At 46.2% G+C, this 22,299-nt stretch overlaps 1 protein-coding gene across 1 annotated transcript in view; it reads left to right on the top strand.

Annotated features, from left to right (window-relative positions):
• Positions 1 to 22,299, top strand: part of SCAMP1 (secretory carrier membrane protein 1) — a 498,174-nt gene that overhangs the window by 193,865 nt on the left and 282,010 nt on the right. The window lies entirely within an intron of this gene.

Raw genomic sequence — 22,299 nt, 5'->3', positions numbered from 1 at the left:
ATGTCCCCAAGGGTGGCCAGGCCCACCGGTTCCCAATATCTACGGGCCGCTTCGAACAGTTGCGAGTCGTTCCCGCATAGTGCCACCAGCGGGGCCTGCTGAGAGAACGGCTCTGTCACCCATCATTCTCCACATTCTGTGCCAAACCTCCCAGCCCAGCCCCAACAGCCGCCCTCTTCCCACCAGTTTGTTCTTTTGTAACCACACCACTTCATTCAAAAAGTATGGGGCCGAGTCTTCCCGCAGAAGCCTGGCTTCCGCCGAGTCTTCCCGCAGAAGCCTGGCTTCCGCCGAGTCTTCAGCCGATAGCCACCTGGCCACATACAGCAGCTGCCCCGCCAGATAATAAAGCTCAAAATTTGGCAGGCCTATGCCCCCCTTGTCACATGGGTTCTGGAGTTTCCACAGGGCCACTCTGTTCCTAAAGTAACCCCATATGAAACCCCTGCACACGCTATGAAGTCTCACAAATAGGCTCCTGGGAATCAAAAACAGGACATTCACAAAGAAAGTGCAGGAGTCTGGGCAGGACCACCATCTTAAGCAAGGCCACTCTCCCCATCATGGTCAGGGGGAATCTGGACCAAAACACCATGCTGTTCTTGACCCCCTCTATTGCTTTCTCTGTATTATGTTGGTGCTCCGCCTCGATCCTGTGGTAAATATTTACTCCCAAATACCTAAATGTCTCAGTCTGCCATGGTATCGGCAGGCTAGGCAGCCTCTGTAACGGGACATTCTTGTATCTACCCAAGGGGAATCACCGCTAGCACATACTGCAAGTTCTCCTCCGGATAGCGCAGATAAAGGAGCATGTCGTCTGCGTACAGCGATACCAGGTGTCTGCCACTTACTGTACTAATACCCACCTCCCCGTATTGTTGCCTCGGACATATTGCCAGCGGCTCTAATGCCAGAATGTATAGCATGGACGACCAGGGGCATCCCTGTCTGGTCCCCCTGCTGAGTTGCCAGGTATCTGAGATTATGGATCCTGTTTTAACTCTCGCCACCGGGGTGCTGTATAACAACTGGACCCACCTGATATACCCAGTTCCCATTCCGTATCCCCTCAGGGCTGCTTTCAACCAGGGCCATCGCACCGAATCAAAGGCTTTGACCGCGTCTAGCGACACGATGGCCAGCTCACCCGTATCTTCCTCCGTGTGGTCAATGATGTGGTGTAGCCTCCTATGGTTATCTGTGATGTTCCTGCCGGGGACATATCCCGTCTGGTCTGAGTGTATCAACTTACCGATCACCCTCTTCAGCCTATTGGCCAGCACTGCCATAAGTATTTTGCTGTCCTGATTCGGCATGGACAAGGGTCTGTAAAACCCACACTCCACGGCCGGCTTGCCTGGTTTTAGGAATGGGATGATCATCGCCTCACGAAGGGACAATGGCGGTTCCCCCTGCTCATAGGCCTCGTTGAACATAGCAAGCAGTGGCTAAAGCAGCTCCTGTTTGTATGTCTTGTTAAACTCGCTAGGCAACCTGTCCGTCCCGGGTGCCTTACACTTGGCCAAATGTTGGATCACCACCTCCAGCTCTTCCGAGGTGATAGGGGCGTCCAGTTCCGCGCGTTCTAGGTCGTCCAGGGTGGGCAGCTCTATGTCCTCTAACGTGTCCAGTATGTCTTGGCTCCTATCCTCCCCTGTGTCCTCATATAAGTGTCTGTAAAACTTGAGGAACTCCTCGTTCACCCCCTCCTGGGTATTACAGATGCGACCTTCCTCATCCCTTGTCTCGCTGATCACTGTGCGGGGGTCTCGCTCTAATACAGCCAGGCCAGCAATCTGCCCGGCTTATCGCCCCCTGCGTGTAGCCTCGCCGTATATTTCTTGTAATTTAATCTACATAACCTATCCCAGAGTCCACTGCAGGTTAACTGTAGGTCTTTTATCTTATCGCTATTCTTCCGGGCGGTATCCTCGTGTCTCGTGAGGCCCTCCAGCTCCCTTTCCGTTTCCTGAAGTTCCCTTTCAATGCCCTCATGGAGCCCTTTAGATTTCGAAATGGCTACTCCACGCACCACCACCTTGAACGCCTCCCATATTGTTCCAACCGAGCGCACACTGCCCATGTTTATATCAAAATATTCCTCGATGGCCTCCCTCAAGTCCTTCCGGAACCCCTCATCTTGTAATGCCTCAGTCCTAAGTCTCCATGTTGGGATCCGCGCTCTGGGGGGTTGGTGTCGCCACTCTACCACCAAAGGTGAGTGGTCAGATAGTACCCGGGCATTGTATTCCGCTCCCACCATTTCTCCCGCTATCTCAGCCGCTACGAACACATAATCTAGCCTTGTGTGCAGGTCATGTGGTGCTGCATAGTGCGAGTATTGCCTATCCATTGGATGCAACCTTCTCCACACGTCTTCTAGGTCTAGATCTTTTAACAATGTCCCCAGTGCTTTGGCCGCCGGCGCCGGCTTCCCCGCTTTGTCGACTGACCTATCCATTTTGGGATTCAGGGTGCAATTAAAGTCCCCTCCCCACACCACCGCACCCCCAACCAGGGGGCTAATTTTGCTGTAAAGGGACCTGAAATAAGCTGCTGTATCATGGTTGGGGGCATACAAATTTATGATATGCACTCCCTGTTCTCCAGGAGTCCTGTCACCGCCACCATTCTGCCCTCTGGGTCTACCGTTGAGCTAAGCACCTGGAGCGGCACGTGCGGCGCCACCCAAGTGATAACCCTCTAGCGTACGCAGAATACGTGGCCCCCACAACAAGTCCCCTCCATTTTCGCCTGACAACCTTCAACTTCTCCCTTGTGAGGTGAGTCTCCTGCAACAGGGCCACATCAATGTGCTTCCTTTTTAGATACAGCATCACTTTGTTACGTTTCAGATAGCTGTTAAGGCCCCGTACATTCCAGGTCACAATTCTGAGGTTACCCGATGCCATCTACTCGGTTTGTTCCCTACCCACCGCTCCCTTCAATACTTCCCTTGATGGTTTGTTTTCCGGCTCTCCCCACTCCCCCCCCCCCCCCCCCTCAACAGTTTCCCCCCTCCCTGTTCCCCAACTCCCATCCACTACACACAACTCAGCCCCTCCCCCACCCTGCGCTACCCCAACAAATGCCCAGCTCCATCCCTGGATCTCAGGCCCAACCGCGTCTGGTCCTGTCCCGTCGCCGAGGACTAGGACCCCGTGGGGCGTCACCAATCTAACAGTGACCTAACTAAGTATATTACTATTGGGGTACAAGGGATGCCTCCCAGGAGCTCCCAGTCTATTTTAGGATTGGTGCGTCCAGCGGGTCCAGCCAGTTGATACTACAACACACTCCCCACCAGCTTAATACAACTCTATAATCCAGTCCCAATGTCTTGGCCATGTCACCCTAGGTGCCACAGCCATCTGCTACTTACCTCCTGCAGCTCCCATCTGGACATCCGGTTCTTGAGGTCGGCCCTGCATGTCCAGCCAGTCCATTGCCTCGGTCGGCGTCTCGAAAAAAAGGGATCTGTTCTTATAAAACACTTTCAGCTTAGCTGGGTAGAGCAACATGTAGCGATGGCCTGCTTCCCTCAGCCTCCTTTTCACTGATCCAAAGTTCATCCTACTACGCTGTACAAGCAGCGTATAGTCCGGGTAGGCCGTGATTTTTGCGGAACCCTTTTCGATCGTTCCTCCCCTCCGGAAAAATTCGAGGACCTTCTCCCGATACTGATAGTTCAGGATCTTTGCGATGAGCGGCCGCGGGGGGGCTCCAGGGGGCGGTCTCCTTGTCAAGGCCCTGTGCGCCCTTTTAACCGCGAACCCCTGGGTCAGCACCCCGCTTGTTATCTCCTGTAAAAGCATGGATTCTGTGGGGTTTGACCCTTCCATACCTTCCGGCAGGCCCACTATACGGATTCTATTGCGTCTGGCGCGCCCTTCTGCTTGCTCAGCTCTGTCCCCCAGATTGCCCACCCGTTGCACGAGGGCATGGAGCTCCTTGCCATGTGCGGCGCACGCCTCCGTGTTCGGGGCCATCTCCTTCTCCAAGGCCCCAGTGCGCTCCGCAATCGTTCGCACGTCCTGTCTCAGCAGGTTCACCTCCTCCTGGACCTCTCCGATCTTGAGGTCCAGGCCCTCCTGCAGCTCTTTCATTGCCTGGCCCAGCTTAGTCTCCCAGGCCACCTTTAAGTCTGCGATTGCTGCCAGCACCTCCTGGATCGTGCCCGGTGTTTCCGCCGTTGCCGTGGGGGTCTCCTTGCTCTTGCCCCCCTCCGCTTCTGGGGGCGACCTGGCGTAGGTCTCCATCGTGGACTGTCGGATCCTGGGTCTAACCACTTTAGAGGACATCCTGCTATGTTAACAGGGCGAGGGCCTGCCGTGCCTCCCTCCGCACAAAGGGCCGCATGGTCACAGACCACTCTCAGCAGGCCAAGCATGTACTTGTATGTACTTGTCTCTTCTCTCGCGCCCGGAGTGGGCCGTCTCCTCCCCTGTGCTCGTACCCTCTTGGTGTCGTGGCCCGGTCTCTGCCGTGTTCCTACTGTGGCCAGTGCTCGAGGGCGCTCACCTATTTGCCGCACTCCCTTTGTTCCCCCTCTTCCGCGATCACAAGGCCATCCGGCCCACAATGCCCAGGCCCAGAGGGGCCGCTTTAAGTGCCGGATCAGCAATTGTCTTGCGTCGGCCTCAACCACTGGCCTGCGCCAATGTTTCGATGTGGAAAACTGCAGCCACCACTGCCCGCTCGTTCGCGTCGGCCCCAGGATCCGCGGCCACCTAATTGGTACACTGCTACAATGAATCCTCCTGGGTTCCGCCGGCGTTCGATCCGATTACGCCGCGGGCCCAGCGTTGGTTACCAATGTGAAGCAACAGCGCATTTCGGTCAAGTGCCACGGTCTGCTTCTAATCGCTGGTCTTGGAGATCGATGCAGGGGCTTTACAGGACCTACATCTCGTGATCCCTGTTGTCCTTTGTCTCCGCCGCCATCTTGTTCCACTCGCCGATCCGGGGCCCGCGGCTCGCAGACGAGTATAACTCAGTGTCCTCACCCTCCACTCGAATCAAAGTTTCAGCGAATGTAGCCATCATCTTCACACGCATGGGCATTATTTTTCAGTGCTGGCCGGTTCCCGTGCACGCACTTCTCCTCCAGGATCATTGTAGGATCAGCGGAGCTCCACGAGAGCACGTCCCTTTACATGGCCGTCCAAGCCACACCCACTCTAGAAAGACTTTGTTCATATGTTATTAGGTTTTGTTTAAACCTGCTGTAGTTCATTATCCATGCATTGTTTGTCTGTGTGGTGTCACCTAGTTCAAGGATTATATGGATACATACACGAAACCTGAATTATGCCTTGGTGTCCCCCAATATTTCCTTTGTAATATGACCCACCTAGTTGTGCATGTCGGTGAGTTTTGTGTATGAGGAAGAACACAAAAAATGTGCTGTGTATTTGATTTCAAAGTCCAAATGTTCTGGTTTGGATGGTGGTCAAGAGGGAAATAAGTCGCAAAAAAGACATTTTTTTTAGTTTAAACTTCTTTGGGTGAAGAACAGGCATGTATGGAATCGTGCATTACATTATCTACTTAAGCATACATCTGGCAGCATGGAAAGGACACAACAGTACTTGCTGAAAACTGTTCAGCTGTCTAGCAGTGCTGAGAAAAAAGTTTAAGGCGGCACACATTCACACAACTGTTACACATCGTTCTCAAAATTAGGAACAAGCAATCTTAAAATGGGACCCAGTAAATTAGAACATTTTTTTATTTTTAGAAACATTAAAATGAAAAATTAAAACACAATTTGAAAGCAGGGTGTGTTTTGCATTTGCCTCACACGGTACCCTACAGATGTTTTGTAGGCTCTATGCAGTATCATTACTATGTATTTCAATACAATACTTTATGCCTATTGGCTTAGATATGATGTATCATACCATCATATGTTCTGAAGGTTTAAATGGTGCAACATCCACTGGTACTTTAGTACACCTCAAGCTTCAGAATGGATTCCTGGCTTGCATACAATGTGGCAAATATGAAGTATGTCACCCATTTTTGAATGGTTTAATGCCCACTGTTTTATCAGTATGCCTCCCGCTAAACAAATGTGGCCGACCATTCAGCTTAGCCACTTAAGGCTGCTGGTGTTCATTTCCTGTGTCCTCTCCCTTAAAGGATTCTGAACACTAGTGTCCCACAGCTGTTAACGAGAGGTGATACTGGCAACTGGTGCTGTTGATGTACATTTCTTGGTAGTCCCAGGCTCAAAGTTGGTCATGAATACTATATATTCCGAAATCTTTTTTTGGTTGAGTATCTTCAAGAACATGAGCTCCCATGTTCTTTCATGGTTGGTATTAGAGCGGCCACCATTCAATACCATGACCGCTAGATCCTGCAGTGTGTGAAATGGTGACCCACTGATGTTTCTATTTTGTGGTTCACGATAGTGTATCTAGGTAGATTCATTAATTCATTCACGTAACTTCTGGCAAGTCTCACCTACATGATTTCATTGCAGGCATTTCGCACATTGGAGGAGGTATGCAACATTGGGTGGTTTGCAGTTGCAAGCCCCTTGTGTCTGTATTGTTTGGTTCTCTGGGGTTTGCCAGGGCATGCTCCATGTGCTTATGTTCTTGATCTAGTGGAAATGCACTAATGCGGAGGGAAAGATGTTTTTTCTTTTTCAGTGACGATTCTTACGTGCCTGCCTGCTGCCAGATGTATGTATGTATGCCTGTGTAGAGAAGGTGGCCATCCCGGTCCTGCATTTACTTGCCCTTCTTTCACTTAATGAATTTTAAACTGAAAATTATAAATTTCCCCTGTAAGAAAGAAATGTCCAGTGTGTTTTTTTTCATTACTCATTTCACTGTGTGAAGTCCATCAGACGCAGCCTATGGGACAGAGGAAGCTAATGTATTGTCCCATCTCAGCATAATATTTCCAATTAATGCTATAAAATGTAGCAAAACCTGCATTTGTTTGTGATGTTGAAACTGGACTAACAGTGCCAAATCTTTCTTTTCACTTCACCAGCAGAAAAGGCATTAATTAGCATTGGTATCAGGATCTGAAATATTGCATGCCATTTAGCCTTTTTTAAAAAGGCACTCTGGTACAGTGACATGGATTTATGTCATAACTGTGACCCCCAGAAGTCTGACCATGAAAATGGCGACTTTTCTTTTTCTTTTTTCAACCCCCCTTTACACCACATACATATGCGGGGGACCCCTCGCATCCCCCATACTTTTATTTTATCCCATACCGCCTTCCCACATATGTGGTGTAAAGGGGGTCGATAGAATTTAACTATTTTAGTAACGGGCAGTTATTCATGACCGTACATAGCGTGTTCGTGAAGTCAGTAAAAAATTACAATGTTCAGTGCACATTTCACAAGCCCATTATTGTGGCAATAAGACCCGAGGCGGCGTAAGCGAGGGCCTTAACGAAGCCCCGGGGGCATTACCGTGGGCGGTACTGGCCCACCGCCGAGGGTCTTATTGCCATTAGCAACCCGGCCCGTTAGACCGGGGTGCTAATGGCATTTTCTTTTCTGTTTCGCTTCTTTCGAAACCGAAAGAAAAGAAAAAAAAGAAAAAAAATGGCCGCCGGGAAAGGGAAAATGAAATGAGACGTTTTGGTATACAACACTGCGATAACCTGTACAAAACACCTGTATTATGGTACTTTCTATAAACCAGTGTTCCAAAGTCTCTGCATAATTACTAGAATGACAGTCTACAGAGCCTCAGCTCATAGCTCATTTTCCGTCTACTTCGTATGATTTCATGTGTAGACAGCAAATGTAATCTAATCCTCATAAGTATCTTCAGAATACTCCTACAGATGCATTTTATTAAATTATACTGGTACATTTCTTTACTCCGAAATTTGGGTGAAGAACAGAAGAAGCCTATAACTACTCAATGAATCCCTAGTGGTGGACCAATCGTCATCCTAAAGAGCCCTCCTCACCGCCAATGCGTTAGAATCAGCCACTCTCTTGTTATATTGGCGTCACGCAAAATTTGATCAGATGTATTCACCCATGTCGTTAAGACCTTAGGATTTTTACAGAGAGGGAAATAGTGAATTGGAAGGACAGTCCCAAATCTTCCGAAAACAAAATCATGTTTTGCCAAGTCCTACGTCATATTTTAGTGCCACAAAAGGCAGGCATTTGGGAGGGGCAACAACTACTTTCCTCCATAAAAGGCCTACAAGACAGTCATAAATCTGGCTTCAGTGGTAACAATTCGGCACAATACAACAGACATTAAAACATTGGTTGTATAAAAACGAATAACGGTCAAGTGAAAGAATCAACCATATTTAAGATCAAGCTTGACCAACTGAGCAGCAAATACCAGTAATCTGTCGTATTTTCTTCTAAAGATATTTTTATATTCGTATTTGACCACACCTGAGTGCCCAGATATGGGATTTTCTAAAAAAGAGAATTACAATTCTGGGACTCCATATATTTCTCCACAACATTAATGGTCCTCTGGAGCCCAATTGGAGTCTTATCAAAGAGCGCCAAATCCTCTGCATAGGATATCCACAAAAAGGGGATGGCACCCGATTTAGGTCGAAAGGCATTTTACAGTACATAGGCGAGCATGTTGGTCAGAAATAAATAGATTGAAGAGTGCGGGAGCCAGCACACAACTTTGTTGAAGGCTTTTAAAAGTTGATATTTCTTTTGCGATTCTGCCTGTCCTGTCACCTCTGATGTGCAGAGAGGAGTTATAATGCAAAGAGAGGCAGGCATGTTCCAAGCTGAGAGTTTCTGCTACAGTTCCGATCTAGTTACCTTATCATAAGCATTTGATAAATCGACAAAGGCCATGTACAAACGGGTATTATTTTGAAAAGCTTGTTGGGTCAAAAGGACCATTAACAGGCCATTTTGGCCAGTACCCACGTGTGACTAATTGGATTCTTCCCTGCAAGAGCGCAAGGATGAGTAGGAGATAAAATGGCCCCTTAACCATCGCAACTGCTTGAAACTAAGAGCCAACACAATCGTAAAGGTAAAACCGGCACAGGTAAGAGATTTACCTCCTTCACCTTTTGTGGTCATGTGAGCAGAGGGAAGGCTATGCACTCAAGAGGGATGTGAATGTGATTCAGTAGCGGAACAAACAGCAAAGCGCAACAGTCCAAAATAAATGGAATGTCCAATCGGGTTTCTATAAAAATAGATGTACTTTAGTAAAACACACCATCTGCAAAATAACTAAATAGACAAACACTACACAAAACCCACCACTGAGGAAAGTACGGAGAATAAGCAAGGATAGCACAATGTAGCACTCTTATTAAAGAGTCATGGGTGTAAGGCAAGTAAACGCCACAGTGTCCTATTAATAAGGATGTTTCTTGGGTGCCAAAAAGGGAATTGGTTACCCAACCAGTCTCTAGGGCCCAGGAAGGGAGCATTTAATAGTCAGTATTACCTTTTAGCAGCTCTTGGTGGTTCGGCAGCGCCAAACCCGACTTCTTGGTGCTGCACCAGCAATTTGAGGATCAGAACAGTGCGAAAGGCAGCATCAGAGGGTCAGTGGGGCGAATGTGTTGAATGGTTGTTTAAAACACAGATACAAGCAGTTTAATAGTAAAAACACTAGGATCCCAGCTGGGTGATGTGAGATACAAGGTGACTCCTTTTCTCATGCTTCCAAACCTTGGGGAGGCTGGCACACAACTGCAGGGGCCCTTCAACATGGTTCGAGGTCCATGGGTACTGCAGTGGCTGGCAGAAAGGGAGGTGTTTGTTCAAGCAGCAGTTCACCTCTGCTGGTTTGGGGACAGAGCTTCCTTCTGCCTTGGACACTTAATCATCATCTCATTGGCGGAAGACTTTGGAAAGATCAACTCTCCCATCAGAGGTCCAATGAAATCTTCTTAAAAGGTTGGAGTCCAAAAGATGATTCCAAGATGATTCAAAGAAGTGGTGGGAGAACCCTTCTTTTAAAGTCAAAAGCCTTGAGGCGATTGGACTAAAGCAAGCCTGCCAAAGTGGCCATTTCGTGTTCTTCAAAGAAGTAAAGCAGTGGACTTTGCCCTTCTTAAATCACACCCAAAGTGCTTTGTTCTAGAGGAAGTGGAGGGGCCATGAAGGAGAGAGGTGGAGAGAAACAAGGTGGTGGAAGTCTGCAGAGCCCTCCTGTCTACTCTAACCCTGCCCCTTTCCTTTCTCACTGGGATCAAGGGCCTTTAGAAAGGCAGCATCACTGCCGGAATCACACTCACACATAGACATGCAATGGCTTCCCTTCCTAGAGTACTGAGAGAGGCACAAAACTGCCTCTTAAAGTTCACGATGAAGGGACACGCTTGAGGATTGGGAAAAGGACCCCCTGACTCCAGGCCCGTGGGTGCCCTCTGCAGAGCGAGATGAATAAGTATGCCGAAGCGCTAGGTATGAAGAAACGGACAAGTGATACACAAGGTGTCGCCGCTTGTTAAACAGAGTTGTGTAACATAGGAGATCTTCAAAGAACACATTTTGTTGGTATTCGCGACGGTTGACCCGCACTCCATCCTCATTTCGGTTGTTCAGAGAAGGGGGAGGTGGAAGCGGAAGAGGGATCAGGGAAGTGTTAAAAGAACAACTGATCTTTTATTTGACTGGATCCGATTCAGTTAAGAAATGTTATCTTTATGCAATGGTTGAGCCAAATAAAAATATATTTTCAAAAAAAGGAAGGCAGCAACCTTGTGTGAGGCTACTCCCTTTGAATGGGTGTGCTCCTTTGATGCTTGAGCCCAAGACAGCTACATGATTGGGGTGTTACCTGCACTAATAAAGAGATCAAAGAAGAGGTATGCCATTCATGTTCTTGTCCTGTTATTTCGTATGACCGACCTGTCTGGCCAGAATACATGTCACCTGCCACAGCTGTACTGACTCGCAGGAGCTGACACATATATGTAATATCAAATTGGGGGTGGCTGTAATAATTATGAGAATGCCACCCACCATACCCTAATTCAGGTATGGCTTATATTTAAAGATAATTTTGCCACCAGAAGGTAGACTCATAATTATAGGGTTTTGGAACAGGGGTGCATGTCTTCAATGCAGCCTCTGTGCTTCAGAGACTTGGCTGTCACTGCAGCTGTTAAATGGGCACTTGTGACCTCTGAACCTTCCCCGTGCAGCTGGTAGGGCAGGTGCTGCAAGTCAGGATACTGAATGCAGGGGGACACAGGTTTACACACTATGCTTTTGGCATGGAGCTTCTGGAAGGAGAATCTGATCAGCAGATTTCCCTTTCAGAAATGGAATTACCCGCATCATATTTATTAAGCTAATAAAAATCAAAAGTGCCTGAGTGCAGCAGTTAAAGAGGAAGAGGCGACTACATTTACTGGTGGTTTAGTTACCCAGCAGACAATTAAAGGACTTGCCATTATTCCTCTGGAGAGACTGAAGTTTGAACTGCTGGGTGTCCCTTCTCTATTTCCATTGTTATGGTATCAGATTGTCGGCGAACGATCGTGCACGGAAGTGGAAGTGGGCTTTAAAACCCCATTACTGCTTGAAGTGCCAAAGTGCAGCAGGTAAAGCAGTGGAAGCGAGGCCAAGCCGCTGCATTTGGGCGCCTTCTATTATGTCCTGCTCCTAGTGTGGCGCAAGTGAGCAGAACTTTTAGTTCATGGTATGCTGCGCAGGCGGGTGGCCTTGTTCATTTTGGTGCATTGATCGGAGTGAGTCGTTCTACTGGAGTATGCGAAGACGGGTGCTAAAATCACATTATCCTTTTGTATAATGAAAGAGTATGAGTTGCATAGTAAAATGACTACTGGCACAGCACCCTCGCAAGGCCTCACCCAGTGCTCTACTGATCCAACTATACAACAGGGTGATGAACATGGTGCTAGTTGTGACTAGGTATTTTACAACAAATGTAGTTACAGGGCCTACCTATTCTGTCTTAGCCCAAATACAGTTTAACACAAAGAAAGGCAGACTTGTATCATTCAAAAATTATTCCTACTGCTTTCATCCCTACAACTTACTAGATTTCCTTGCAACGAGAATCTTACTGGCCCTATACCCTTATAGCTGTCCCTAGTGAGCACTGTTGAGCCGCTTATCTAAGGGAGGGGTCATAGGGAGCTCACCCTAACCTCTCACTACTTTCCTAAACACTAAAAATCAGTGCACGCATTCTGGAAGTAGATTCTTTAGTCTTTAATATTTCTCTCTTCCATACTGTGTGTCTTATCACATTTCTTTTTCCACATGGCTGTTTTAAAACACAACCAACTTCCTGGTTGTCAAAAGTATCTTTTGTTTGCTTCACAATTCAATCTTTCTAAAATGCAAAATGTTAATTTAACCGAGTTAACATGTTAAGGTTGTTCATCTCGGGGATCAGGTAATCACCCCGAACCTTCTTATTGTTGACCGGGTTCAGCGGATCTCTAGCCTTTCCACTTTCTTCAGGACAAATTACTTCAAAGTTTTAAACAACATATGTTTAACATTAAAAAAGACAATCTATTATTTCTTCTTTTGTCTCTGTCGCTGCTGGGGAGAGCGTCTCTTATTACTTCCTGATTATTTCAAATCCACATGCCCTAAAAGGGGTGGGGGATACATAAAAATGGGATATCATCATTGTCTCTCTCTTGACACCTTTAAACACTAAGCTTCTATTTATGGTTCTGTCATGGGTACAAAATGGTCACTCTTATCAGTATTCTGGAGGGACTTGATCTTGTTCTGTTCTTTATCGTTCTGTTCCTGCACTGGCTGGAATCTATAGCCCCACCTAAATGGTATGATTCAAAAGGGTGGCCTTGCATTAGTCTAATCATGCATCTTCTAGAATATGGGTTAGTCTGGTCTATATTGCTTTTATGTCTTACTCGGCCTGAATTTGCTTCCTGTTCAGTGTCTTCTACTGCAGGAGCTTATCAGTGTGACTGCCAGGGGGTTTGTGTGGTTTCTCACCCTCTAAAGGCTTCCCATCCATTGGAATGGTGCATGACCTAAATCAAACATTTCTCTCATGAAACATTTGCACTATCATAATTTAGATATTACTTGTCCATGTTTCATGTACATCCAGTTTTGAAATTTTTAAACCCCTCACTACAATCTACTCAAATTTCGGTATCGGCTCTTACCTCATAAGGAGACGTCCTGGGGCTACTGTATCCCACCATTCATGCGTGCGCCGTCATACATCGCTGTTGACATGAGGGTTATGTCTGGATGGTTTCCTAATGATTCCTTTGTAATGTAGTTTCCTCATATCCTGGTCAGAATCGAATCTATTCTATATAGATCTCATCTCTATCATGTCCTTATTGTGACTCATGGTTTGTGATCAGATCTCGTGCTCCATGTGTAAGCCGCCTCCGAGTGTAAAAGCAAATCCCCTCGTACTTTTTTTTAAATTATTGAACCGATTCCCGAGACTATGGTGTAAGTGACCCCACTAATAAACGGAGGAATTGAATTAATCCAATAATAGTGGAAGCCTTAGCAGAAGGACACATTAGTCAAAAAGAGGCAGATTTTTTTGGGCCTACATTTTTTAGATGCCCAGCCTTTTACTCCTTAGCCAAGATACATAAGGGAGTAATCCCACCACCAGACCGCCCCATAGTCTCGGGGATCGGTTCAATATTAGATGCCCTCTCACAATTTGTTGACTTCTTCATTAAAGATGAAGTAACACAGATGAGATCATATACAAGGGACACCAGGCAGTATTACAACACTTGGAAGCAATGGTGCTAGAGACGGAGGACATCTATGTTGTCTCAATGGACATTAAATTCTTGTATTCAAAGATTCCACAAACAGAAACCTTGAAAGCAATTGAAAGTGTTACGGACTCAGCATCCACCACCCGATATGCCAATTGCCCTTATCATGCAATTTGCTGAAATAGCCCTGACCAAGAATTTCTTCATAGTGGACAAAAGATATTTTGAACAGATCTCAGGTACTGCTATCGGGCAAAAGTTGCCCTCATGCTTGCCAACCTGTACGTAGCTGAGTTTGAAGAACAGAGCATTTACCACCAATCTAACCGGTTTTTGCGAAAAACGCACTAAGTTGGCGTCGCTGTATATGTGACATATTAATGGTCTTCAAAGGAGAGGAAGAAACATTAAAGGCATTCATGATTTGGTTGAATGGAATAAACCCCTTTCTGAAATTCACTTATGAATATAGCAAGAGAGAAGCCACATTCCTTGATCTGAAAATTACCAGAACAGGCACTGGAATAGAAACCACAGTGCACCGTAACTCTCTAGCTATTAAACTCTTGGAGTTTAATAGCTATCATCAGAGAACTCTAAAAGAGAATTTGCCATTTGGACAATTCCTTCCATTCAGAAGGAACTGCTCCTCATGTCAAGAGTGACAAACAGGCAAAGTCTCACGCAGAACCTGAGACAGGCCAAGAAAAGGCCAAGAAATATACAGAGAGAAATTACCCTGACCCAAAAAGAGAAAAAGACAACGAATGACAATCTAATAACCGCAGTCTTCAGCCACTCACAGGTCGTGAACCGGATAAAAAAAGAAAAGGAAACATTGACATATACTCAATGTGGGAGCGGCGAAAAATCTGAGCCCACCACTTTTTGCAATTAAGAGAAGAAGGAATATCAGAGACTTACTTGTACATACCTATAAGGAGGAAAAGAAAGAACTGTTGAGCCAACCAACACTATGGGGGGGCACCTATGGCAATTGGCCATACACCTTGTGGTGGTTGTGTAGTGTGTCCACTCACTAAACCTACTACAACTATAGATTTATGCTGGAAGATCGCCTTGGGAGCAGAGAACGAATTGCAACACCACAAATGTGGCTTAGCTCATAAGTTGTCCATGTAACAAGAAATATGTTGGAATGACAACAAGGGCATTACGAATCAGGATATGTGAACATTGATCCAACATTAGGACTAAACACCTGACTGCCCCCCTTGTTGAACATTTTATTCAAGAACAACATACAGATAATGACATCAGATGGATTATAATTGAAAACGTAGTGGTTCCAAGAAGAGGAGGAAATATAGCAGACCTATTGTTGAGGAGAGCGCAAAGATGGATTTTTAGAGTCAAGAGTCCTGAAGAAGTCCTTAATGAGGAAGTCTGTTGGCAGACCCTAGCCAGGCTATAATAGTGCCACACAAGGCGATGAATAGCAACAAAGGTAGATGAGAGGACTTTAGCATCACTCAACAATTGCATCAAATCATGCCATTTGCATTAAATAGGATCACTAATGCAGATACACATTTTATGTATTTAAGCCGTTTAAAATCCATTCTTAAAAAGAGTATGAGGGGTTTTGCTTTTACACTCTGAGGCGGCTTCCGCATTGAGAACGAGATCTGATCACACACCATGAGTCACAATAAGGACGTGACAGAGATATCTAATAGATTTGATTCTGACCGGGATATTAGGAAACTACATTACCTAGGAATCATTAGGAAACCATCCACACACAACCCTCATGTCCATAACAGCGAGGTATGGCGGTGCACGTATGAATGGTGGGATACAGTAGCCCCAGGACGCCTCCTTATGCGGCAAAAGCCTGTACCGAATTTTGATGCCAAGGAGAACGGCATGTAATGTAAACCGACAAAAGGACTACAATGCCCATAAAACCATGCTGCGAGCAATATGACAATCGTGGCGCTGCTAAAATATACAGAGTCGAGGAGAACATTAGATTCATTGCATACTCGGAGTGGCTTATTGGCCCCAAGGGAAAGATCACTTGTACAAGAAGTATAACTCTATTCTACACGCGAACACTTTAACATCGACATCACGCACCAATCACGTGATACCACACAAATAGAATAACAGGTTTTCAAAATGGCAGGCGCGATTGGGAGAGAGCAAACTGAACACCGCATACGCTACCATGAGGTAAGACTGTGAAGCGAGTAGATTGTAGTGAGGGGTGTAAACATTTAAAAACTGGATGTACATGAAACATGGACAAGTAATATCTAAATTATTAGTGCAAATGTTTTATGAGAGTAATGTTTGATTTAGGTCATGCACCATTGAAACGGATGGGAAGCCTTTAGAGGGTGAGAAACCACACACACTGCTTGGCAATCTACACTGATAAGCTCCTGCAGTAGAAGACACTGAACAGGAAGCAAATTCCGACCGGTTAAGACATAAAAGCAATATAGACCAGTAAGACCAGCCCATATTCTAGAAGACACACTAATGCAAGCCCACCCTGTTGAATCATACCATATAGGTGGGATTATAGATTCCGGCCAGTGCAGGACCGTAACGATAAAGAACAGAACAAGTCCCTCCAGAATACTGGTAAGAGTGACTATTTTATACCCACGAGAGAACCATAGAGAGAAGCTTAGTGTGTAAAGTTGTCAAGAGAGAGACACTGATGACATTCCCTTTGTATGCATTCCCCCACCCCTTTTTAGGGAATGTGGATTTGAAATAATAAACGGGAAGTAACGAGAGAAGCTCTCACCAGCAGCAACGGAGACAAGACGAGAAATAATAGATTGTCTTTTTTATTGTTAAACATATGTTGTTTAAAACTTTGAAGTAATTTGTCCTGAAGAAAGTGGAAAGGCTAGAGATCCGCTGAAACCGGTCGACAATAAGAAGGTTCGGGGTGATTACCTGATCCCCGAGATGAACAACATTAACATGTGAACTTGGTTAAATTAACATCTTGCTTTTTAGAAAGATTGAATTACGAAGCAAACAAAAGATACTTTTAACAACCAGGTAGTTGGTTGTGTTTTAAAAAAGCCATGTGGAAAGAGAAATGTGATAAGACACACAGTATGGAGGAGAGAAATATTAAAGACTAAAGAATCTACTTCCAGAATGCGTGCACTGATTTTTAGTGTTTAGGAAAGTAGTGAGAGTGGTTAGGGTGAGCTTCCTATGACCCCTCCCTTAGACAGGCGGCTCAACAGCACTCACTAGGGACCGCTATAAGGGTCTAGGGCCAGCAAGATTCTCGTTGCAAGGAAATCTAGTAAGTTGTAGGGATGAAAGCAGTAGCAATAATTTTTGAATAATACAAGTCTGTCTTACTTTGTATTAATCTAGTTGTGACGAGCAATCTGTCATCTACATGAGTTTGGTACACTCCTCTCAACCAGATTACACAATCACATCTATTAACATTAAAAATAACATTACTGACTTCTTTCGATCAAGATGTGGTAGTGTTGGAGACCTGCGTAGATGAAATATAGTGCTGTTTGGTGAGATCACCCCTTTAAGACTTGCTGAGCACACAGAAGTACCTGACATTGCATCTAAAACAATGATAATTGCTACTAGTAGAGGACCTGAGTCACCATTATCGAATACTCTGGCGCTTTTTAAAATGAATGACCCTAATGTCCCTGATTCTTTCTGATTCTTCAGTATCTTCAGAAGACACTCCAAGATCCTTTTCATATGGGTTACAATTGGGTCTTCTTAATATAATGCCACCTTCATTGGCTGTATTAAATGTTGTCCTTAACAAGGACCACATTGACACCCTCGCTCCTGCCCTTGCTGATTTTTGCAACCACTCCTTTGCCTCAGGATCCTTCCCCTCCCCTCTGAAGCACTCCTTTGTGCATCCTCTTCTCAAGAAAGCCACAGCTGATCCTTCTTGTCCAGCTAACTATCGCCCAATTTCCATTACTCCCTTTCTGGGAAAACTCCTGGAAAAGTTGGCCATCTCTCAGCTTAGCCAACAGAATTGGAATGAAGGTTGTCTCCATAACCACCAGTCGGGCTTCAGAGCTGCCAGAAGCACGGAAACTGCTCTCCTGGACTCTAACATTCCTTCTGTCCTCATCCTCCTCGATCTCTCTTCTGCCGTCAACACTGTCAACCATACCATCCTGCTCAACCGTCTTCGTGAAAACCTGGGTATCACTGATCAGGCTCTTCCCTGGCTGACCTCTTTCCTCTCAGATCGACCCTCCCAGGTCCAACTTGGTCCTTCCTTTCATTTATCTTCCTCTAAACCTGTGGTGTTCCCCGGGGGTCTAACATCTCGCCCTGGCTTTTCAACCAATACCTGGCAACTCTCGCCCACTGCATTGCCACTTTCTGCTCAAATTTCCAGTGCTACGCTACGACACTCAACTCATTTTGAGGCTGCCCTCTACCACCTCCTCTCCCTCTCTCATCTCTGATTGCCTAACTGCCAATCAAGATTGGTGTGCCACCAATGATCTTTGTCTGAATGCCAGCAAGACACAGATCCTCCTCATCGGCACACCTTCACCATCCTTTCCCCTCCCTCTCTGTCCGGCCTCGCTTGGCCCTCCTACCTCTACCTGCGAGGCTAAGAACCTCGGGGTCATCTTTGACTCCACCCTTCCTCCTTCGCCCACATCTCTGAGGTCTCTAAAAAGTCAAATCTCCTACTGCACCTCCTCAGAGGTACTCTGCCTTTCCTCTCCTTCCCCCAGAAGGTCATGGTATCCCAAGCTCTGGTTCTCTCTAGCTTGGACTATTGTAACAGCCTCTTTCTAAATCTACCTGCCACTACTCTCCGCCCTCTGCAACTAATCCAGAACAGGACTGCGAGACTTGTCCTTGGCCTCAAGCCCTGGGATCGTATCTCTCCAGCTCTGAAATCTCTCCATTGGCTCCCAGTGGATGCAAGGATTAAATTCAAAACCCTCTGCATTGTCCACAAGGCTTTCTAGGGCCTGGGTCCAAAATACCTTCAGCTATCCCTCCGCAAATACCTCCCCTCTCGAGCTCTTTGCTCCTCTACCTCCAACTCCCTCAGTCGTTTTTCAAAGAAACGAGCTGGGGGTAGATCTGTCTTCGGCTGGGGCCTCCCTCTGGAACAGCCTGCCTGCCACTCTAAAACTTGAGGTGAACCATCTCTGGTTCCGGAAGCACGTCAAGACCTTCCTCTTTTCTTCTACCTTCGCTCCCCCTCTCCCCTGCTGATCTGTTCTCTCTTGCACCGTGCACCTGGCCACCCTCTGTCCTCCGGGCCCAGGTACCTGCTCACCCTGCCACCCTCTTGCACTGCCTCCGGGCCACCCCTTGCACTGGGGTCTGTATATGTACCCATACAGCCCCACCCACTTTTTCTTCCTGCACTTATCAGACCTACCCTATCTGCTGCCTTAAACCTAGCACTTGCAAATTTCTGGCTGCACTACCACTGTTTGTTGCCTCTATTATTTATTTATTGTTGATCTGTTTCTCCTCTGCTACACACTTTCCACTTCTGCCCCCCTTCCATGCACTTTTCCCCCTCCCCCTCTCCCATGCACTTGCACATTCTCAATGTCACTGGGCCTTGTAAGATCGCTGTTTTGTTCCCCCCTTTTCCCCCTCCCCTGCCTTGTCGCGCTCTGAAACACTTGTATACGAGCGCGATAGAAATTAAATATCAATATCAACTCTTTAGTTTAATATTTTGAATTTCTTAAGGATGAAGTAAAGGACCATGCAGTTTCTTGGGCTACAGCTAAAAATGGATGAGTGTGTGACACTCCTTTAGAGCAGGCAAGTGAAGGAGTAGTTTAGGGCTCAAGGAATGTACCAAACTTTCAGCGGAAGTTAATGTCTTCTCTTATTTTGCCTCTGGATTCCCCTCCTTTGGACTCGGTTATGCAAGAATATGAAAGGTTGAGTTAATTACCATGTGAAGGGGGAATAATTCTTACCACACCCCAACAAGATTTAGATCGAGAACCAAATGTCCTAATTCTCAATTCCCAGTTAACAGCAGTGCAATTTTCTCAAATGGGTAAAACGGCAAAAAGTCAAAAATCTGGGAAAAAAATTGAAAAAAAGTTCCTCTAGGAAATTCCTTCATTCTTTGCAGAAGAAACCGAAAGAAAAACGAAATCATCCTGTATATTCCTTGTTTGAGTGTGAACAAAAGTAAGACAAACAAGTAATATTGCAAGATATTATTACTCGGGAGGTAGAACTAGTGACAGCAAAGAAGAAAAAAGAGGTTAACTACATCAATAGAACAAGTCTCAGCAGAAATAACTGTTCAGGAAATAGTCTGTTATATTCTGCTGCACAGTCAATGCCTATTACATCTAATTCCTCTTATGCCATGTTGACTAGAGGGAACCACTGAACGGAGTATTCAGCATCATGATTCCAGAAAGCTTGAGCATAAAAGAGGAACAAAGTTTGCGTTAACCTTATGCAAACCTCGTCATTTTATGACCAAGATGTGCCATGTTGCGTAGTTAAATCCAGTCTTGTGTTGGAGAATGTTTCTCCTTGGGGAAAGGCTATTTATGAACCTACAAGCAGTTATTTCACGGTTTCAATGAATCCCGGTCTTCCGACAAGTCTCAACTAAGGACATACCACTAGTTAGCTTTTTTGACCCGGATTGTTTAGACATTGTGAAGTTGGACATTCCTTCTACAGTGGTTCAATCTTTATTATTGTCAGCTGTGGATGAATTAAGACACTGAGGCTTTGATATCTGCATTCTAGGGATTGATTGGCTGTATAATTACCGCAATGGCATAAGAAGGGTGTCTTTACCCCCTACTTAATTTCCACCTATTTGCATTACTTGCAGATGGGAAGCGGGGAGACTCTTGAAGGACTCACTGATAGATCAAGAATGTGTTGTGTTGTAGACTGGGACAAGGTACCTGAGTGGTTGAATAAGGGGGCTTGTAGTTTCCACCCTACAAAATGAGGCTTTTAGCATCGATAATGTTAAGAAGATACTTTCTTGGAATTCGCAAGGCCATAAGCACATGCCCTCTGACCTAAACTTTGTGCAATTATATGAGGGATGTGTTATTGTTTGCAAGAAACTTTCTTAATGGAAGATTTATTGATATTTTATTTCTATCGCGCTCATACACAATTGTTTCAGAGCGTGGCAAGTCAAGGGGAACAGGGGAGAACAAAAACAAAAATCTTGCTAGGCCCAGTGACATTGAGAACGCGCAAGTGCAGCGGGGAGGGGGAGAAGTGCATGGAAGGGGGAACAAAAGGAGAGTGTGGCGCGAGGAGGAAAACACAAAAATAATAATAAATAAATAAAAAGGCAACAAACAATGGGAGTGCAGCCAGCAAGTGGCAAGTGCTGGGTTTATGGCAGCAGGGCGGGTAGGTATGAAAGTGCAGGAAGAAAAGGGGAGGGCTGTATGGGTAGGGTTGGCCTGGAGGCAGTGCGTGAGGGTGGCAAGATGAGCAGGTACCTGGGCCTGGAGGACAGAGGGTGGCCAGGTGCATGGTGTCGAGGGTGAGTAGAATCCGCACGGGAGTGGAGGGGCGAAGGCACAAGCAAAGAGGAAGGTCTTGAGGTTCTTCCAGAACCGGAGATGGTTCTCCTCAAGTTTTAGAGTGGCAGAGAGGCTGTTCCAGAGGGAGGCGCCAGCCGAAGACAGAGATCTACCCCCAGCTCGTTTCTTTGAGAAACGACTGACTCTGAGGGAGTTAGAGGTAGAGGAGCGGAGTGCTCAAGATGGGAGGTATTTGCAGAGGGATAGCTGAAGGTATTTTGGACCCAGGCCCCAGAAAGCCTTTTGGACAATGCAGAGGTTTTTGAATTTAATTCTTGCATCCACTGGGAGCCAATGGAGAGATTTCATAGCTGGAGAGATACAATCCTAGGACTTGAGGCCAAGGACAAGTCTTGCAGTCCTGTTCTGGATAAATTGCAAAGGGCGGAGAGTAGAGGCAGGTAGATTAAGAAAGAGGCTGTTGCATTAGTCCAACCTAGAGAGAACCAGAGCTTGGGAGACGGTGAGCTTCTGGGGGAATGAGAGGAAAGGAAGAATACCTCTGAGGAGGTGCAGTAGGAAGTTTGACTTTTTTGATACATCAGCAGTGTGGGCGGAGAAGGAGAGTGTGGAATCAAAGGTGACACCAAGGTTCTTGGCCTCGCAGGTAGGGATAGGAGGAGGGCAAAGTGAGGCTGGCCAGAGAGTGAGGGGAAAGGAAGGTGATGGTGTGCCAATGAGGAGGATCTCCGTCTTGCTGGCATTCAGACAAAGATTGTAGGCGGCACACCAATCTGGAATGGCAGTTAGGCAATCAATGATGAACGAGAGAGAGATGGAGGAGGAGGCCGAGGGCAGCCTGAAAATGAATTGAGTGTCGTCTGCGTAGCACTGGAAGTTTGATCAGAAAATGGCAATACAGCGGGCGAGAGTTGCCAGGTATTGGTTGAAAAGCCAGGGCGAGAGGTTAGACCATTGGGGAACACCACAGGTGGAGAGGAAGATAGAAGATAGGAAGGACCCAAGTTGGACCTGGGAGGGTCGATCAGAGAGAAAAGAGGTCAGC

The sequence above is a fragment of the Ambystoma mexicanum genome, chromosome 6p, assembly GCF_040938575.1.
Source record: "Ambystoma mexicanum isolate Mex_15411 chromosome 6p, UKY_AmexF1_1, whole genome shotgun sequence".
NCBI lineage: Eukaryota > Metazoa > Chordata > Amphibia > Caudata > Ambystomatidae > Ambystoma > Ambystoma mexicanum.
Note: the sequence above shows the minus strand (reverse complement) of the source record. Positions and strands in the feature narration are given on the sequence as shown.